General features: G+C 38.1%; 1 protein-coding gene across 1 annotated transcript in view; it reads left to right on the plus strand.

Annotated features, from left to right (window-relative positions):
- The window catches only part of LOC137094161 (endonuclease V-like), a 281,174-nt gene that overhangs the window by 187,894 nt on the left and 73,462 nt on the right, over positions 1-19,818 (plus strand). The window lies entirely within an intron of this gene.

The raw sequence follows: 19,818 nt of genomic DNA on the forward strand, positions 1-19,818 counted from the left end.
TACCACCATGCAAATGCAACCTTTATGTAATGGTAGGCTAAAAAAACGAAATGTTCTTAACTATGCACATATACGATTTAGTGTGACAAAGGAAGAGAGCCTATAGGGAGCGCGGAGCAAAACCTAGTGTTGAGGTTAGTTGTATGTTTTAACACTTTCTACACATGCCAGGGGCCTGTACTATGATGGTGGTTTAACAAACTCAGGGTTACAGGATTAGTTTTGAGTTGACAAAACCAAACCAATCTATTCAGGCTTTGTTGGTCCCATGATGCTGATCATCAGCTTTCTCTGTCAACTCAGGCTTTGTTAGCTATGACATCAGCAGTCAACAGCCAATGTGGATCAGTGGATCAGTGATGTGATATCGGTAGTGAACAGCCTATCACATGCTGTGGATCAGTGGGTGACATCCATAGTGAACGGCCAATCACATGCTGTGGATCAGTGGGTGACATCTGTAGTGAACAGCTAATCACATGCTGTGGATCAGTGGGTGACATCCGTAGTGAACAGCCAATCACATGCTGTGGATCAGTGGGTGACATCCGTAGTGAACAGCCAATCACATGCTGTGGATCAGTGGGTGACATCCGTAGTGAACAGCCAATCACATGCTGTGGATCAGTGGGTGACATCCATAGTGAACAGCCAATCACATGCTGTGGATCAGTGGGTGACATCCGTAGGGAACAGCCAATCACATGCTGTGGATCAATGATGTGACATTCGTAGTGAACAGCCAATCACATGCTGTTGAACAGAGATTCACTTCTCACCAGATTGAGTGAGATTCATTTCTCTCTTCTGCGGAAAGAGGACAACGTAAAGAAAAAAATATTATATGTCAATGCAAGTAAAAGTTATGAAGTTATTTTAGTTTATATAGAGAGAGAACTGAACATTTAAACTCATTAAATCTTTTTTTTAAATAGCTTTATTTATTTATTTTAAAGCTTATTTGCATTACTTTTATATAGGCTATTTATATTAATTTTAACAAACTGCCTATTAATGATTGATTAACTAAAATGATAAATGTGTAATTGATTACGGGTATAATAATTACCTAAATTATATATAACTTACTACAAATAATAATAATAATAATTATAATTATAAATAAGCATTGTTAAAAGCCAGATGCTTTAGTCTTTAAAAACCATTTGCTAATGACCTTTAATTTGGAGCAGAAACAGGGGAGTGGCTTTATTGCATCAGAGGTGTGTCACTTTACTCACAGCGGATTGGTCCAATTTCAGGTTGAGATCTCTTATCCAGAACATAAGTTGCCCTGGAGCAGGTTAGCTATGGATCATAAGTTACTATGGAGATGAACACAGCTAAAAGCCAAACCACATTAATGTACCTAAAACCCAGGTTTAAAACTAAAACCCACACAAACTAAGCTTAAACATATCTGGCCAGCCAGCTAAACCAGCTTCATGGTATAGGCCACAGGATGATGAAACTTATTGTGTTTACTAGTTGCCATATCAATATTATTTAGAGAAAAAACAATGCCAAAATTAAAATAAAATAAAAATCACGGTTAAAAAAACGCCCCTAGATATTATATTCTATATATTTTTTACTCTTTTGAGCCAAGAAACAAGGGTGAATAAAGACTCAGAGTCAATTTATTAAAAAAGATTCATTATGTTTTTAACTATGATGTGCTGTATATAGCAATGTGTTTGTTGTCAAACTCAAAAATGTGTATTTTTAATGAGTAAAAATGCCATTATTTTATTATAAAATGTTAAAAATTGTGTTTTTTGTTAACAAAATATTTTAGTTTGTCTTGTATATTTTTTGATTGATGATAACATTTTAAGCTGTTATTTGGACGTGTTACAATGTACCTTACCTAGGGGTACGTTGTCACATTTCACTTCCATTCTTTTGGGGTATGTCAAGAAAAAAGCATAGGCTACACCTAATGAAACAAAACCACATACTTGTATTATAGGCTACCTGTGAAATGAACCCAAAGTGGATTTACTGAAACTAAATAAATGACTGTAAGTCGAAAAGCGTTAGGTTCCCCACGCTTCCCTATATTAATTATCTAATGTGGATAAATGCATATTTTGTATTTGATGTATTGCTTCGTTAGCAAAGTAAATATATAAACCACCCCCATATGTGTGAGAGGAGCATATAGAGGTGACAGAACGCGTGATAGGAGCATATAGAGGTGACAGAACGCGTGACTGGATCATATAGAGGTGACAGAACGCGTGACAGGATCATATAGAGGTGACAGAACGCGTGACAGGAGCATATAGAGGTGACAGAACGCGTGAGAGGAGCATATAGAGGTGACAGAACGCGTGACAGGAGCATATAGAGGTGACAGAACGCGTGACAGGAGCATATAGAGGTGACAGAACGCGTGACAGGTGCATATAGAGGTGACAGAACGCGTGATAGGAGCATATAGAGGTGACAGAACGCGTGACAGGTGCATATAGAGGTGACAGAACGCGTGACAGGAGCATCTAGAGGTGACAGAACGCGTGAGAGGAGCATATATAGGTGACAGAATGCGTGACAGGAGCATATAGAGGTGACAGAACGCGTGACAGGTGCATATAGAGGTGACAGAACGCGTGATAGGAGCATATAGAGGTGACAGAACGCGTGACAGGTGCATATAGAGGTGACAGAACGCGTGACAGGTGCATATAGAGGTGACAGAACGCGTGATAGGAGCATATAGAGGTGACAGAACGCGTGACAGGTGCATATAGAGGTGACAGAACGCGTGATAGGAGCATATAGAGGTGACAGAACGCGTGACAGGAGCATATAGAGGTGACAGAACGCGTGATAGGAGCATATAGAGGTGACAGAACGCGTGACAGGTGCATATAGAGGTGACAGAACGCGTGACAGGAGCATATAGAGGTGACAGAACGCGTGATAGGAGCATATAGAGGTGACAGAACGCGTGACAGGAGCATATAGAGGTGACAGAATGCGTGACAGGTACATACAGAGGTGACAGAACGCGTGACAGGAGCATATAGAGGTGACAGAACGCGTGACAGGTACATACAGAGGTGACAGAACGCGTGACAGGAGCATATAGAGGTGACAGAACGCGTGACAGGAGCATATAGAGGTGACAGAACGCGTGACAGGTACATATAGAGGTGACAGAACGCGTGACAGGAGCATATAGAGGTGACAGAACGCGTGACAGGTACATATAGAGGTGACAGAACGCGTGACGGGAGCACATAGAGGTGACAGAACGCGTGACAGGTACATATAGAGGTGACAGAACGCGTGACAGAAGCATATAGAGGTGACAGAACGCGTGACAGGAGCATATAGAAGTGACAGAATGCGTGACAGGAGCATATAGAGGTGACAGAACGCGTGACAGGAGCATATAGAAGTGACAGAATGCGTGACAGGAGCATATAGAGGTGACAGAACGCGTGACAGGAGCATATAGAGGTGACAGAACGCGTGACAGGAGCATATAGAGGTGACAGAACGCGTGACAGGCTCATCTAACCGTGACCGGTGGAGTGACAGGCGCGAATAACGCTGACGAAGCGCGTGACAGGCTCATCTAACCGGCGCGAATAACGCTGACGAAACGCGTGACAGCCTCATCTAACCGTGACCGATGGAGTAACAGACGCGAATAACGCTGACGAATCGCGTGACAGGCCCATCTAACCGGGACCGGTGGAATAACAGACGCGAATAAAGCTGACAGGTCGCGAGGCAGCTGCTACTAGCGGTGACCGGTCGGATGTCAGGCACGTAAAACACTGGCTGATCCAGTGCCAGGCACGTAAAACAGCGACAGATTTAGTGCCAGGCACGTAAAACAGTGTCAGGCTGAGTGTCAGGCACGTAAAGCAGTGACAGGTATCATTGGCAGCTGCCCCTGCCACGGAAAGATTTTACCCATACTGCACTACTCTCACTGACAGTTGCAGCACGATATGAAAGACAACCTATTTAGAAGGCTATTTAGAAGTGGATAAACTCTATTTAGAGGTGGATAAACGCACTTTGGAGGTGGGTAAACGTTTTTTCTGAATTTTGGGAGGTGTTTACGTGCGTTTAGCCTCCACTACATCCCTGGTTTTAAGTGATCAGACAAATTGGTGGTGTTTTCTTGTTTTGTGGCCACAAGACACGCAAAGTACCTCTTTTTGTAAAACATCCTCCTTTATGTAGGCGAAATACTCCCAAAAAGATGATTTCTGGTACGAACCTTTTTTTCCCTCTTCAGATCCTCTTCGGTGTGCATTTTTGCAGTGAATGTTTGGCCGTGAGCTGTGAGCAGCGGCACAGCGAACCAATCACTGTGCAGGCATGAGGAACGTGCGCGCGTGTCACTCCAGCAACAAACTCGTGTTTACTGTGTGCTTCCTTAATACACCATGGGCTACTATAGACCGTATAAAAATACTACTACCCTTCACATCGCATGTTCCGGCGATGTGGCTATCGCACACGCGCACATCGCGATGTCGATGTTAAAACAGAATATCGTTCAGCCCTAGAATATACTAATGTTATTCTGTATACATACTACTAAATAGGTGAAACATGATCCTACATGTAAGCAAAGAAAAACTATGGATAGTCAAACAAATTATAAAGACTATCCTGTGAGTGGTGTCTACAGAATAAAGCAATCTCTTGCTTCTTCTGTCTAGTCGAGTTGCTTGTATATAGCAGGAGAAAGTTCAGGGTATATTTTACACATATTAGATATGAGCACAACATTTTCGCTAAAGCCGGGTGCACACTGTGCGATCTTGCCCATGATATGTGCGTCTGAGACCAATTTTGCAACTTCTAAAAGGTTCCTCTGATCCTAGGCTAAAATCTGACGTCTTTGATTGTTAGTCTGACATGTTCACCAGCAGCCGATTAATGACCACTGCTATCAAATTTTACCACAGACAAAATTCTGGCAGTGTCCTGTAGTGTGACTTCTCTTACGACGATCGTCAAATATCTCATAAGACAAACTATGACCAAAACGAGAGCTAAAGATTTTTTTGTAGTCAGCATTTCAGTCCTGCGTGTAATGCAGCTCATTGTCACCTAACGCATCATTCGTTGATGATATAAAACACCGGATGAGTTTTCTTGCGTTCATCCATTTTTAGCACGCCTTGACTAACGTACAGTCTGACATTAATGACCGCTGAGATCTTACAGTGTGACATATCTTACATATAGGATCTTGTTCGTACAGTCTGACAAGCAACATTTTGCAAAGGATTTTGAAAAATCGCACAGTGTGCAGGATCCATAAGTCTTACCCTTTTCTGCTCTGACAGGCTAGCCTGCAATACCAGATTCAAGATATTCTTCACTAGGTCCACCGGTTCCAAGTATGAAGGGATCCGAATTAATGCTGAACTGTCAACAGCAGAGTTGACTTCTTTTATCTTGTATGACATACACTATCCTTCCTATACTACGTATTGTATAATTCAAAGGGGCTGATTTTTAATTCAGGGCAAGGATTGTGCCCTCCAATGTTCTAACTGCAACAGCTGCCTCTGCTGAACATATATTTTCTCTTTTATCTCAGGCATTTCTCTTCCCCTTTCACCCTTCTACATGTTTTTATTTTTTATTTTTATTTTTTTATGTGGATATGGTAATGCTGTTAACTGTTGAAGTACCAATTGATCAGAGTGAGCCGAGAGCTGATGCTGCTGTCAGCAGTCTACCAAGGAAATGCTTTGGGCATCTAATTTCCCTTAATTTTTCCTGTGTTATGGTGACTTTTAGGGAAAAAAAAACTCTGAAAAACTCTGAAAAACTGATGCTTAAAGGGTTAAAGGATGAATTAGAACCGGAAGAGTCGGTTCGTCTGAATACTTGACCGGACATAGTCGGGCCTTATGTTAATGCAGTGCTTATGAAATAATTGTGCAGGAATTTTAACACAATAGGGAGTAATATTGTGTTACACTCTAAGTAATATCACCTAGGGCAGTGATAGAGCCTCTAGATAGAGAAAAGTCCTGCTTGTAAAGTGTTATATGCAAGTGAGATAGCGTCTACTATCCAGTGTGACAGTCTTTGTTTTGTGACGGCACAACCTTTGGTGCGGCCACCGAAGCATACGAAGAGCTGATCCGATTGCCTGAACGGGGTGGAGCGCTCCAGGTATATTCTCATTTGCTCTGACTGTGCAGAGCAGACTCTCGTCTTTTTCTCCCTGTGTACCCCTGTGCAATGACATCAGTGAAATAACTTGCGCTCTGAAAGGAGTGGAGAGCACTTTGGGTATATAACCTTGTCTCGGCTTAAGGACGACCTTGGAGTCGTAAGGCCCGAACTCGAGACAGGAAGGACTTGCGGATAGTGTTTGTAAATCACCCACTTTTCAGCAGAGTGTTTAGCTGGCTAAAACATGCTTTGGTGGACACACGATAATTTAATGTTCATTGCTAGTCATATGGCCAATTAGTCTCTTCAAAATATATGCAAAATCCTGAAGCCAAACCTGAGAAAGAAGTCCAGAAGGGTCCACAGCATTCCTGGTCACGTCATTTGCAGTTGTAACTCATGGGCGGGGATTATGATAATTATTAATGAGTGTGCACGCGCATCCTATTTACGCATGTTTGGAATTCACTAATATACACACGTTTAACTAACGAATCTGTGGTATACAAAGTGTCTGTGAATCTGGAGGAGAGTTTTCGTAAAGGTCCATTTTACGCAAAATGCAGAGGCCATAAGGCCCACTATCCTCTGAAAACACTTTAGGGGATTGAAAGTCCTGGCTTTGAATAACGCCGCCATACTCCGGACAGAGAGCTTGCGCTGTGACGTAAACCGCACTCTCATGAGTCTTGAGTCTGACTGTACCCAGAAAAGAAACCCTTTGGGTGCGGAACAGTGAGCTCTTGGTGGTATTGATTGTGAGACCTAAACAGTCTAGATGGTTGAGGAGCCAGGATCTTTGGGTTAACAACTGTGTCTCTTACTGGGCTATTACAAGCCAGTCGTTGAGGTAGTTGAGTATACGCATCCCTCTCAGTCTGAGTGGGGCTAAAGCCTTTGTGAAAGTGCGGGGTGCCAGGGATAACCCGAATTGCAGGACTATGTACTGATAGGCCTGCCCCTCGAAGGCGAATCTCAAGAATGGCCTGTGGTGGGGGGCTATCTGAATGTGAAAGTAGGCATCTTTCAGGTCGATTGTAAAAAACCAGTCCTCCAAGCGAATGTGCATAAGGATTTGTTTCACCATCAGCATCTTGAATGAACAAAACACTATTGTTTGAGTTATGAGTCTTTAAAGGTGTATATGTCATTCAGGAAAAAAAACCTCAAAAAATACCCTCAGGGCTTAAGAGGTTAAGAATTTTTTTAATGCAGAAATTGTTTTAATAAATCTATTTGCACAGTTGTAAAATAAATGTTGATCTTTACTACCATGTTACAATACTTTTTGGTCTTTTGCACCTCATTTTTGATGTGATTTGTTATTCTGCAGATTTTGTAATAATTTAAATAAAGTGTGTTAAAGACTCATTAAAGTGTCATTAGAGGATTGCCTGGTGGCCGTGAGTGCTGCAGTCGGCGGAGTTAATATCAGATCTGCCCCTCGTATGAATAAGGCGATAGTTATTTTCCTGAGCCAGTGCCAGTGAGAGCGGATTAAGGATCAATGAAATGTTTGTGCCCGTGTTGCCTCTATCGAGCCCATCAAAGAAGATTGTCTTGTCAAACGTAACTCCATTTGTGAAAAATGAGAAACTAGAAGAAATATTGCAGCGATATGCTAAATTAGTGAGTCCCATTAAGATGATTACGCTTGGATGCAAAAATCCCGAACTAAAACATGTAATGTCTTTTCGACGACAGGTTTTCATGATTTTGAATTCACAGAGTGATCCTTTGAACCTGTCGGCGAAATTAACCATTGAGAACAAGGATTATACTATTTTTATTAGTTCTGAGTCTATGAAATGTTTTATTTGCAGCGAATTTGTCCATATGGAAAAGTCTTGCTAAAAACATGTGTGATTCTTATATGTTCCAACAGAAAACTATAAGGATCATATATGCTGCAACAACCACATATACAAATTGTACAATATTCATGTATTTTCAATCATATATGTCCTACACTGTAAAAAAAATATATGCTGGATTGTGTTAAATACAACCCCTGCAAATCAGTGAGATTTTACTTTAGTAAATTAATTAGCAAGTAAAACGAATAAAAATGGGTAACCCTAACACAAAGAAAATATTTCCTTATATATGTGAATGATAAATATATTAAATTATTTAACTGCATATTAAAAATATACAGGATAAATATATTACAATATTTAATAATACATGAGGAATTGCTGCTTTCAATTAGAAAAATATGTGACAATATATTTACTTATATGTCATAATGTATGTCATTTTATTTGACGTGCATGTGATGATATACCCAAAAATATATTGAACAAAATAATATATATATTACAAAATAAAAGGAACTGTAGTCCGTTACAGTTACTGAGAAAGTGCTATTATATTACAATGTTAACAATTACAAAGGGTTTTATATATATATATATATATATACACACATACAGTTAACAATAACACAAGTCAAGCACACCGGCATGTTCCTAAATATTTAGCAAAGAGCTATAACTGCTGAAAAGTGCACCGACATTATTTTTAATAAAAGTAACAGTTTTATTGTTTTTTGGCCAAAAGTCAACCTCACTATCTCCACTATTTCAACCTATCTCCCTCTATTAAATTGAGCAAAAACACATTAAATAACAATTAATTTTAACATTTAACCTCCTTTAAATCAGAAGTAAAGCATGATGGGAAGTAGAAATTTGTTGTAACTCATTCTGTAAAAGTGTTTATATGTGTGTGTACATGCATTCACATTAATATGGGAAATTCAATATACAGTAAGGCTACACAATAAAGGATACAACTTAATGGATATTACATGTAATACTATTTATATCTTAATTACTAAATATTGTATGTGTTAAAATATAGCCATATTTTATAAATATAGTCAATATGCATACATTGCAGTAGCTATATTAAAAAAGGCTTTAGTTTCCTTTATTCCTTTATATTTCCTTTAATATAGGCTATTTTGCATATAATTGCAGTATATTCCCATATATTTGTTTCCACCCCTTAACGCTTAACACAAGTCAAGCACACCGGCATGTTCCTAAATATTTAGCAAAGAGCTATAACTGCTGAAAAGTGCACCGACATTATTTTTAATAAAAGTAACAGTTTTATTGTTTTTTGGCCAAAAGTCAACCTCACTATCTCCACTATTTCAACCTATCTCCCTCTATTAAATTGAGCAAAAACACATTAAATAACAATTAATTTTAACATTTAACCTCCTTTAAATCAGAAGTAAAGCATGATGGGAAGTAGAAATTTGTTGTAACTCATTCTGTAAAAGTGTTTATATGTGTGTGTACATGCATTCACATTAATATGGGAAATTCAATATACAGTAAGGCTACACAATAAAGGATACAACTTAATGGATATTACATGTAATACTATTTATATCTTAATTACTAAATATTGTATGTGTTAAAATATAGCCATATTTTATAAATATAGTCAATATGCATACATTGCAGTAGCTATATTAAAAAAGGCTTTAGTTTCCTTTATTCCTTTATATTTCCTTTAATATAGGCTATTTTGCATATAATTGCAGTATATTCCCATATATTTGTTTCGTAATGTTCTACCCATACAAACTATTTGTTAACAGTAATATCAGCAATATTTAAAAAATAATAATAATTAAACACTCAAAAATAGCCTTAGTTTTGTCATCGCAAACTGCGCATGCGTCAACGCGCCGCGGCCAGGCGGAAATCAATCGCGGGTTCTTGTTGTCTCCGTGATATGATCATAGACAGTAAAAGAAATGGACCGAGCTATCCCATTGCCTTCTATGGCGTTAAGTGATGTCAGTATAGGAGCACTCACTTCCTGATGGCTGAGCGAACTGCGCAGACTCAGACTGAGCTTGACGACGTAGATGTGACGTGAGCCTCCTGTCGGACAGCTGTATGTCTTCTAGTAGTTGTGCAAAGTGAAATCTGAATCCCGTTGTTTAAATATTTTCTCCCGTTGCTTTTGGCTCACCATGGGCTTCTCCCCATTCTTCTCCCTTGACTTTATCAGACTTTATGTCTCCACGTCCCCCCGACTGTCTCATAGACAGTAAAAGATTGCCTGCGAGCGTCTCCTCAGGTCTATACGGTAATTTCTCAACTGTGCGACAGAGTCGCGTTGGTTATGATGCAATAGTTAGCCTATTTTTACAAAAACAGCTTCTGCGGGGCGATAGTGTAAGATACAAGGTAATGGAGCCTTTTATGCATTGTCGTGTTTCTTTAGAAATAAACAGTAGATAAATGGAGTCTTTAAACGCCTCAGATGTAAAGTTATTCACTGTCAAAGTGACTAAAAAATGAATGGGAGTCAATGGGATGCTAACAGCAGGTGATGGCTTGGTTAGCAATGGCAGCCCCTAGGGGTGGAACGCTTTCTGAGTGCTAGATTACCCCCTTGGATATGATTGCCTCCCAGCGGGACCGCGAAGTGTCGAGCTCCAGGTAAGATTTGTTTGTCATGTCGTTCTCAATGCAAATGTTAACTTATTTAATGGCAAGATTTGCTAAAAGATTTGTAAATTGTTTGTTTCTGTTATCATGTCGGTGCCACAGCCTTAGTGTTAGGTAACGTACGGGTAACGTTAAGCCTAATTATGCTGCGCACGTGCAAAAATTTAATTACAAGTATTTAATGTGCAAAAACAAGTGAAAAATGCTTATATTTGTATTAAAGTTATTAAACTATATGATTGGTCTCCTCATTTGTTAGTCCCTTTGAATAAAAACGTCTGCTAAATGATCAAATGTAAAAAAAAAAAATATATATTCTAGTTGTTTAACTATGTAATTTGGAGTCCTCCGTTAGAATAAATGTTAGAATAAAAGTTAGAATAAATGTAATGTGATTTGTTTGTATGTTCCTTTTGTCATCATTAATAGTCTATTTTGTGCCAATTCACTTTAAAAGAGTTAATGTTTTAGTGAACTTGAGTTTGCAAATTGCTCTAATGTAGTTAACATATAGCTAAAATATAAACTTCTATAATTTGCATTCATGTAACTGCAACATATATGAATTTAAATGATGTACAATATTACAATTTTGTAATAGAAAGTAAGTAACGGTATAAAAATATATTGTTATACTGAAAAAAACATTATATTGAAACATGTTTCTAATATTCCTGTATGTAAATGGCTGGTCAAGAAGATTTTCTTTTTCTTCCACAGAAAGATCTTCATGAAAACATTTGAAGACCACGCAAGAAGAACAGGTTCAGCCACAGACTGTTTCATCCCATGAGGACTGGTTCAGTTCTGAAGGTGAAGTGTTGAAGAAGTTTATGTAATCTGAGTTGTAAGACTTGAACTAATGTTAACAAATGAGACTTTATTGTAATGTATTAACTAACATGAACTAACAATCAATCAATCAATCAATCAACTTTATTTATATAGCGCTTTTACAATCATGATTGTGTCAAAGCAGCTTCACAGTGTCAAACAGGGTAATATTGCGACAAAATTTGATTTGGCTGTACAGTGGTACTGGAGAAAACAGTGATGTTATCAGCTTATTTTAATTTATCATATAGCGACAATGTTGGCAGATCAGTATTATAGTTTATAGAATTAAATAAGACCTAATTCATATATTTTATTTGTATAATAAGTTGAATAACTTTAATCATATTTTTAGTGTCCCCAATGAGCAATACATTATTACAGTATTTATTCAACTTTGTCAATTTTTAACGTTTAGTTCACCCAAAAATATATGTTGTTAAAATGACCCTCATGTCGTTCCAAACCAACAAGACGTTCATTTATTTTCAGAACACAACAAATAAACCTTTAATATGTGTACTATAATTACTATGTGAAATAAGTTAATATAGTAATTGATATAGATACTGATATAGATATCCATATTTATAACCTTATTGACTAAAATATCCAGCTCATGTCAGATGACTTGCGACCAGAGAGTGACCTGAGTGATGCGATGTAGGAGCAGCGTAAGCTTCAACGTCTTTCTGGGCAACAAAATCAAGTGCTTCTCTTTTATCAAATCCTCTTTAAATTCAAATTCGTGACCAGTGTTTTGTTTTCCTCTATTCTCTGCATAACCGCATTCATCAATACATCATGCTTCAGGTCAGAGGTCACTCTTTTGGCGTAAGTAGACACGCACGGTTGACTGCCGGAAGATAGATATTTTAGTCTAAAGTCAAAAATATGGATATTTTTCTAATAAAAAGTGTATAGCTTCTCTTCAGAAGGCCTTTTTTAAATGATTTTTTAAAATGTCCTGATAATTTACTCACCCCCATGTCATCCAAGATGTTCATGTCTTTCTTTCTTCAGTTGAAAAGAAATTCAGTTTTTTTTAAAGAAAATATTCCAGGATTTTTCATCATATAATGGTTTTCAGTTGCAACCAAAATACTGAAAGTCCAAATCAATGCAGTTCCACCTCCGTGTTTACAAAGAGCTCATGTGAAGACTAATACAAATGCCCTCGAGCAAATAAAAAAAAGATAAAACAACGATATTGGATGATTTTGAAGTTGAAAATTGAGTGTTTTTGCTAAAGGGCGTTTATTAGTCTTCACATGAGCGCTTTGTAAACACGAGGGCGGGACTTCTGCCTACGTCTATGTGACCATTTACACGTGATTACGTCATCCTTGGCACCGCGCAGATCTGAGCAAGTTGAACAATTAAGGTTGAAATGTATATTCATTTTTTTAAATGACTGATCGTTTGACTAGATAAGACCCTATTCCTCATCTGGGATCACGCAGAGGCTATGAACTTTGAAACGGCGTTGATTTGGACCTTCAACATTTTGGTTGCAACTGAAAAGCATTATATGATGAACAATCCTGGAATGTTTTCTTCAAGAAACTTAATTTCTTTTCCACTGAAGAAATAAAGACATCAACATCTTGGATGAGATGGGGGTGAGTAAATTATCAGTCAATTTTCATTTTGGGGTGAACTAATCCGTTCATTCTCTTTGATTGATGGCCATGACACTGCATTCAATGTATTTTGTTGTTGTTTTTTGGGTTTTGTTTTTTCCTGAGCAAAGTTCAGTTTGCTATCAAGTTGGAATTGTAAATTACTCATGTGGAGTATAATTTGATTATTTCATTTTGTGTTGAAATAAAAGTGTTTCCATCACAAATGTGTGTATGTCATTGATTGAAATCATATATGGTTAGTATATGCAGAGATGTTGTAATATTGACTGAAATCATGTATGATTATTATATGTAGTTTATATGTATATTATATAAACTTGAAGAGCTAACACACAATTTCCCTATTAAAAAAATATGAAATCTGTATAAAAAGCATATAAACAAATTACACAAAATATATATAAACCCTATATGACTAGCATATGATTCATTATAAGAACTTTATATGATTTGTATATGAATATCATGTATTTTCTACTAATACCATATACCATTGCATACTGTTTACATGTAAAACTCATGTAAGATTTTTGCAGTATTCATACATGACCCAAAAGTTTTCTGTGTGCTTTTTAGTATGAAATGGGCCATAAACGGTCTGATTTTGTGTATGACATATATGGGACTTATATTAAACATATAAGACAATTCTGACTGATTTAAGTAAGGAACATATATGGTCGCTATATATGAACCATATAGGTTTTTTTTCATATGGGTGGACACGTTAGGCAGACTTGCCCGAATCGCAATGGAAATGGCGCAAACGGAGATTTGGCTGAGGGTAGGGCGCGAGGTTTTGATGTTGTGGACGCTGCGCCAGTACAGCTTCAGCAGGCCGAAGTGGAAGCCACGCTGAGTAGCTCACACGAGCCACACGAGGGAATATCCCAGCCGGCTAACCATAGTGCCACAGAGATAGTTGAGGTAGTGGCTGACCCAAATGATATGCCCGTAGTAGTCACGCCCCCAGAGTTGAGTTCGGAGCAGGTGCATGCAAAAGACGCGCATGAGGTTGACTCACCTGAGGAAGAAAAACAAACGCAACCTGAAGTAAGCGTTTTTAAAATAAGTAACGTTACTGATGAATCGATTGATCAGAGTCAAGGACCTGTCGTTTTGCAAGAGTCGATGGACTTAAAACAGACGGAGGACTTTGATAAAGATGACGAGGAAATATATGATGAAAATGACGGGATGGGAAGGCAAGCTTTGATGAGCTTGATAGACCTAAACGGTACTGCCTTAAGAAGCTTCTCTCTAATGTAAGAAGTACTTTGCATTTGCAAGGCAAAAAGTGAGATGGCTTGGATGCAGTTTTGGTACTTTTTTCCTTTTTTCATGGCATCCTTGAGACTTGGTACTTTAAATATCAATGGGTGTCGTGATGCTGTCAAAAGGTTTAGTCTTTTTAATTATGTTACTATAAAGAGGGCTAGTATAGTTTTTCTTCAAGAAACTCATACAGACTCGAATAATCAAGTACAATGGCTGAGTGAATGGAAGGGGCAGGCTATACTAAGTCATGGTTCAAGTGTTAGTGCAGGGGTTGCGATTCTCTTGGCGTCAGAATATAAGCAGCAACCTGTTAGTGTTTTTGAATTGGTTCCTGGTCGAATGTTGCGTGTGGATGTAACAGTTAATGGACTTCATTTCTCACTATTTAATGTGTATGTTCCAAATATTGGTTCAGAGCGAATTCCCTTTTTTAAAAAGCTGAAGAATGCTTTAAGTGATGTTTTGCATGATAGAATTGTTGTTCTGGCTGGAGATTTTAATTGTACTATAAACCACACTTTAGATAGGAACCATGAAGAACCACATAGTCAGTCAGCAGATGAACTTAAAAATTTGATAAATTATCACTGTTTTGTGAATGTGTGGAGAGAAGCTTTTCCTCAGACTAAGCAATATACTTGGTTAAAAGTAAACTCTAAAATGATATCTGGAGCCAGACTCGATAGAATTTATGTGCAGAAAAGTGCTAGGGGTAAATTTTTTAATAGTTGTATTATTCCTACTTCCTACTGATCATCATTATATGTCTGTTGAAGTTTTATTGCACAGAGCACATTTAAGCCCTCGCTTTGGAAATTTAATAGTAAGTTGTTGCAAGATCACAATTTTGTGCACTCTTTCACCTTTTTTTGGGAGACTTGGAGCGAGAGAAAAGAGCTATATAAGTCCCTAAGTCAATGGTGGGATATTGGCAAAACACAAATTAAACTCTTTTGTCAGAGTTACATTGCCTATAATAAAAGCATTTTGGAAAGTACAATGAAACAGCTTGAGCAAGATATCCTTTACATTGAAGATCAAACGGACCCTGCTGAAACCCTTAAGCAAAATAGACTTCTGATGCGGAATCTTCTAGAAGAAAGAGCCCAAGAGACACTTATCCGTGCAAGGTTTACCTCCTTTAACAACATGGATGCTCCAACATCTTATTTTTTTAGTCTGGAAAAAAAACCTGTAAATAAGAAGATTTTATGTCATTTGAAGCTTCCAGGAGGAGGAGAAGTGACTGATGAGCGTGAAATAATGTCCCATGCTTTATCCTTTTATGAAGATCTTTATAAGGCCGAACCCTGTGAGGATGAAATGGCTGACTTTCTTCTTCAGGATTTACCTCAACTCACGAAAGAGGAGAAATCTAGACTTGATCAACCTTTGACTTTTGATGAGCTGACTGTAGCTGTTCAGGAACTCTCTTCAGGCAAAGTGCCAGGATTGGATGGACTGAATGCGGAATTCTACAAACAGTTTTGGTCGGTGATTGGAATGGACTTGTTTTCTGTCTTTTTGGAGTGTCTAGAAAGAGGAACATTGCCTGTGAGCCTTCGGAGGGCCGTGATAACTTTACTACCTAAGAAGGGTGACTTGGGAGACATCAAAAACTGGCGCCCTGTGTCATTGCTCGGAGTTGACTACAAAATATTTTCCAAAGCTCTAACTAATAGACTTAAAATTTGTATATCTTCAGTGATTCACAGAGACCAATCTTACTGTATTCCGAACCGATCCATTTTTGACAATCTTTTACTGGTTCGAGATTTGATCTCCTTTGCAAAGGTGTATAAACTGGATGTGGGTTTTGTTTCATTGGATCAGGAGAAAGCCTTCGATCAAATTGATCATGGCTTTCTTTTTAAATGTCTTAATGCTTTTGGTTTTGGTCCAGCATTTATTTCTTATGTTAAGCTATTGTACACCGATGTATACAGTTTATTAAAAATAAATGGTACCCTTTTGAGACCCTTTTTAGTTGGCAGAGGTATACGACAAGGGTGCGGTCTCTCGGGTATTTTATATGGTATTGCTATTGAACTACTTTTGACAGATCTGAGACGTCGGTTAAGTGGGATCTCGACAGTGTGTTCTTATAGTACAGATTTAGTAACAGTTAAACTAAGCGCATACGCTGATGATGTTACTGTGGTAATAAGGTCAGATGAAGATGTTAAGAAAATGGTAGCTTCTCTTGATGTCTATCAGAGAGCTTCTTCCTCAAGAATAAATTGGCAAAAGAGCGTATCCTTTTCATTGGGCAAATGGGAGAACGGAGGTCCTCCAGTACTCCCTCAGCATTGCTCTTGGAGTTTGGAAGGATTTAAAGTGCTTGGAGTTTTTTTGGGGGAAGATCAATATATGGAAAAGAATTGGGAAGGTCTTTTTGATAAAGTGTCTGGCCGTCTACAGAAGTGGAGGTGGATTCTCCCCCAATTGTTATATAGGGGTAGAGTGCTTATTATTAATAACTTGGCTGAATCTATGCTATGGCATCGGTTAAATGTACTTAATCCACCAAAGATTGTTTTACAACGTCTACAGAAACTTTTTGTAGATTTTTTTTGGGATGGTCATCACTGGCTTCCCCCTACTATTCTTTACTTGCCAGTTAATGAAGGAGGTCAAGGGTTAATTGATTTGGCAGCCAAAGTTAAAGCTATGAGGCTAAAAGTTGCTCAGACCTTACTATATGTTAAGGAGCATACTACACCATGGGTGTCTTTTGGCCTGGCTTTGCTTAGAACTTTTGGTGGTTTTTACCTTGACAAGCAATTGTTCTTGATGTCATTGTTTAATGGAAATTTTATATCTGATGTAAAGTTCTATGTTTCAGTTTTAAATTCCTGGGCTGTTTTTAAGGAATTTAGACTGGAAAATGACCATTTTGGCCTGAATGAACCACTGTTTTATAATCCCTTTCTTGGGGGCAATGGCCCTCATTTATCAATCTTGCGTTGATTCTGGTGTATATGTTGGCGTAAGATTATGCTTACACTCCTCTCACCGCCTGATTTATGAAACTGTGCGCACCTCTGCAATCCAGGTGTAAGCAATACTTGCCCTTGATAAATGCGGCGGCTGAAACCGATCGTCATTAGAATAACACGCCCCTAAATATTCAAGTCTCCGCCTCTCCCACGCCCTCATTTTACGTCATGGACAAACAGAAGACGGCAAAGAAGCGAAACTTCTCCGACGTGGAGATCGGGCGCGCTCAATCATCTCACTAGTCCACTAGTCAGGGCACTGATTAGGACATAAGTCAATGGGCTGACTCCCTGATCAGTGCCCTGACTACTGAACTATTGAGATGATTGAGACGCACCCATCGAGACCATCACCAGGGAAGTGAAAAAAAAAAAAAACGAAATTGTTTTATTTGGGAGTTTAAAGAGTGGGATTAAAGGCACCTACAAAAACAAAACATGGACCCAAATTACGAGTACTCTTAATAATGTGGAGGTTGAGAAGCGCACTCCAGCAGTTTAAATAGCTGTTTGGATGATAAATTACCATCACAATGCATTATTTTACAGCACGTTTTGAAACAATTAGCATTTAATTTCGTATCACGGCACATGTATTGGGGTGTACAATAGTGATGATGATGATGTGGAGTACTACCATTCATTCACATTAATAATTACATGACAATTTGTAAGATTCTTATTATTATTATTATGATTATTATTCTTAACGACGCTTGTTATTCAGAAGAAGAATGTAGTTTTTATTGATTTTATTATCATTTAAAAGAAGAAGGTCATTTTTATTATTTTGTCAGTCTGAATTAGTTTAGTCCCAGTCCGTGCGCAGCTGCCGGGCCAGGCGGGCCTGAAACGTCAGATAAAGCGCACAGGCTCGCGACTGGAGAAATACATATGCCTACAAATCAAACGCTTTGGTAAAGTCACACAAATTAAACATTGACGTTCATGTTGCACAAAAATAAACACTGAATGTTGTTGTTGTGGTTTTTAACAGTGGGTCATATAGCATATCTTGTCAGTGCGTTTTGTGGTGTTAGGAATTGTTTTCTGCGCATTTTCCCACTAACTCCAAACGTGCGTACACCACCTCCTGAGCTGGCCTAGGATTTGAGCGTGCCGTACGCCAACGTCCATATTGATAAATCTCAAAGTCACCGTGGGTTTGGGTGTACGCAAGGTGTACGCTGGAAATTTGGTGTACGCACTTTTGATAAATGAGGGCCAATGTGTGTACATCTCATTCTGTTTTGAAAACATTTATAGAGAGGGGTTTGACCAAAGTTGCACATTTGATTGATCATGTTTCCAGAAAATGGAGACCAGCTGTTGAAATTTGTGAACAAGTGGGAATTAGATCGGTGAGAATGGTGGAACATTTTGTAAACCACCTGCAAGCTTCTTTTCCTTCTCATTTCCTACATTTTTTTAATTGTTTCCTGACTGGTGACTCGATGCAATGTTCTTTTCCTAAGTTAATTGTGTCTCCAAGGGTCTGCACAGAAGATGACCAAGAAGGGAAGTTGTTGAAATTTAAGGGACTACAAGAGCTGGATTTTCAAGCAGTTGGAAAAAGAGAGTTTTATCATATATGTGTTAAGATTGATTATTTTGATGAAATTAATCACAGGTGTGATACAAAATGGAAAGAGTATCTTATGGTTTCTGATGATCTTGCTCCTTCTTGGAGGCTCATGTACAAAGGCCCCCTCCCAAAACGTTCAGGGGATTTGCAGTGGAGAATATTGCATTGTGCATTGCCTACAAATAAGTTTGTTTCGAAGTTCAATACCACTGTTTTACCATCTTGTAATTTTTGTACCAAACCAGAGACTGTGTTTCATGTTTTTGCAGAATGTTCCAGGCTAGTACCACTGTTTACTGTATTGGAAAGAATACTTGGAAATTTAGGGTTTTGTTTCGACAAGACGCTTTTTGTTTATGGATGCAGGTACTTGAAGACACACAAACAACAGTGTACTCTGGCAAATTTTATAATTGGCCAAGCTAAATTAGCTGTTTGGAAGACCTGTAGAATGGCTGTTGATGGGAAAACCAGGAGTGTACTGCAAATTTTTACTGCTTTGCTTGAATCGAGAATCAGAGTAGAACACAAGTTTTATCAAATGACAAAGAATTTACTTGAATTTGAATCTAAATGGTCTGTGAATGATGCTTTATTGTCAATATGTGAAGATGAGACTATTGTGTTTAACTGGTGATGTTCGATGGGTAATTTCTAAATATTATTTATGTTTATTTTATTATTTATTTATTTATTTATTTTCTTTGATTTTGAGATTTTTTTTGCATATGCATACTGTAGCATTGTGTTCGAAGGAATAGAATATATAAAATTTTAGTGGTTTAGTAAATGTTAAATAAAGAGTCTCTCTCTCTCTCTCTCTC

The sequence above is a fragment of the Pseudorasbora parva genome, chromosome 12 (assembly GCF_024679245.1).
Source record: "Pseudorasbora parva isolate DD20220531a chromosome 12, ASM2467924v1, whole genome shotgun sequence".
Classification (NCBI taxonomy): Eukaryota; Metazoa; Chordata; class Actinopteri; order Cypriniformes; family Gobionidae; genus Pseudorasbora; species Pseudorasbora parva.